Source organism: Centruroides sculpturatus, unplaced genomic scaffold, assembly GCF_000671375.1.
Source record: "Centruroides sculpturatus isolate CEXI.00-Female unplaced genomic scaffold, Cexi_2.0 scaffold1025, whole genome shotgun sequence".
NCBI lineage: Eukaryota > Metazoa > Arthropoda > Arachnida > Scorpiones > Buthidae > Centruroides > Centruroides sculpturatus.
This window is the reverse complement of record NW_019385163.1, coordinates 174,210-176,629: the sequence shown is the minus strand read 5'-3', so window position 1 is coordinate 176,629 and position 2,420 is coordinate 174,210. Positions and strand designations below refer to the sequence as shown.

The 2,420-nt window shown below is 27.5% G+C and overlaps 1 protein-coding gene across 1 annotated transcript in view; it reads right to left on the bottom strand.

Annotated features, from left to right (window-relative positions):
• The window catches only part of LOC111635630 (serine/threonine-protein phosphatase 4 regulatory subunit 3-like), a 110,569-nt gene extending 109,018 nt beyond the window's left edge, over positions 1-1,551 (bottom strand). The window contains exon 1 of the mRNA XM_023380646.1: positions 1,247-1,551. The gene's annotated coding sequence lies outside the window, so the exon portion shown is untranslated. The remainder of the gene's footprint in view (positions 1-1,246) is intronic.
• Positions 1,552-2,420: the final 869 nt, after the last annotated feature.

Sequence of the window (2,420 nt, the reverse complement as noted above, 5' to 3'; positions counted from 1 at the left end):
TAACCTAAAACTGTAAATATTCAAAAAAAAAACACTTTTTAATTAATGAATTTTTTAAAAAATAATTAATATCAACAATTATAAGAAAATTTTTTAATTTTACAAAATATCTGAACAATGAGACTTAGAAATGAATAAATAAAATTAATTTCACAATTAAATTAACAGCTTAATTATATTGATTCATTTTATAAAGTTCTATATTCTTACAATATTACATAATCTACACAACCTCATAGTAACTTGTGATTTGAATTTTATTATAAACACAATCAGTATTAAATTATGACGTAACTTAGGGTCAATCAATCATATATTTTGTTTATTGTGCAAGTAAGAAATCGGTAATAAATTTAACAATAAAGTTAAATTTCATTTCATAGCGAAATAAGTAAACAATATAGGAAAAATTGTTAGTTAATTTTTCCGTTACCTTAAATTAATTACGAATCTTATAGAAGTGCTTCAAACGTTTAATGTTCTATTACGTGTTTCCAATAATTATTATATTACGAACTCTTAAAAACAGCATACATAAATTTTAAAATGTCGATATAGTAATATTGTAAATCAAATATATCGTAATAGAAAATCAATTTATAATAGGGACCATTTGTCCATTAAAAAATATTTACAATAAAAAAATCAATTATTCAAATCTCAAGCATTTATTCATAATTTATAATTAATGTTATTATAGAGTAACAAAATGGAGTAATTTGACATTTACTTTAACTACAAAATCAAATCATATACAAGATATTTGTAATTGGTAAGTTAAATCATGTAACAATGTAAAATCACATCTACAAAATTTTTATATAGAAATGTACCTTTATAGAATTAGAAAAAAAAAATACAATAAAAAGAATGAAAAATGCAAGTAAATTTCATAAAATAGATAAAATGTGAACAATGAAGAGAGGTTAATTATAAAATGGGAATAATTGTAATCATGTATCACCTTGCCATTTTGTCTACCTCATTCATCCAGATGTGTTTACAAAGCGGTAATGACACGGTGATTAATAAATAAAAGCGAAAGACATGATTGAATATTATTGTTTGGTGTATTTTTTTCATCATCTTTCGAATGTAGTCTACGTTCATCCAATGTTTATGTGAAGAGTAAGCACTCGCCACTCCTCCGTATCTGATGAGCCGTTATCGGTAAACAAACGCGCGATAGGCGATTACAATTTTGAAATGGTGAGAAATTAATAAAGGTAATTAAATAAGAACGTACCTAACAAATAATAAACTTGTAATACTGTTTCATTCATCCATTTTTTCTTTCCCCAACGAAACCAAACGATCTTCCAACGAGGCTTAACATCAACTATCACAACAGACAATCCAACATTAAGATTGATCTTCGATTATATTCTAAAGAAACATTGCATATAATTAAATGTCTTTTAATATCACTGCATTTTTTACTTCCTGATATATGTACTAGTTAACGTTCTCCACGATTCCCGACTAAAACCTTACCAATCGTAGTCAAATAAGGAGTAACCTATACTCGACGCCATCTTGAAATTACTACTTTAGTAACGGGAGTCACAAATGTACGAGCAGGGTATCCCGCCAAAATGTTTGAAGTCGGTGACGTCATCGGATAAAGCGGAGTTTAAGTCGAAATTTTGTACTATTTTATATTCTTATATTTATGATAATTATTCTCCCTTTCGTAAGGGAAACGTTTACTATATTCCCCCATCCATACGTCCGTACTGTATATATAATGACTAGTCATCGTGCTGGTCATATACAGTACTTGAGAAAATGTCCATTGTATCGAAAACATTTTCAATTAAGAAATAACAGACGAAATATTGATAATAAAATTTAATTCTCACTCCGAGAATGTCTNAATATACATCATATTGGGTTGTTCGGAAAGTAATTTCGTTTTTTTCCGTGGAAAAAATACAATATTTTTATAATAAATAAATATTTTATTGAATTATATATCGACCATTTTGGTCAAATACCTGTTATCATCGTTTCTGGTAATAGCATGATTTTGCATTCATAAAAGTTTTGATTACTGCTTACATTTTTGACATTGCCATTTCAAGTAAATGTCTTACAGTTAAAAAAATTTGTATAGACCAAAACAAGTAATAATCTGAGTGTGCTTGATCTGGCAAATATGATTGATGTGATAGCATGTCCCATCTAAGTTATAACAGTTTCTGACCAGTTACCAAACTTGTGTGAAATTTGACATTATGGTAAAACACTAACCTGTTTTGTTGATCAATTTTGGCCGTCTTTTCTGTTTGATGATATTACTCAATTTGTTTATTCGATGGCAGTACACTTTTGAATCAATTGTTAAACTGTCTGGTAAAAGCGCCAAAAAATATTTCCTTAAAATTCCACCAAAGAGAGTATCTCTCTTTAAGAACATG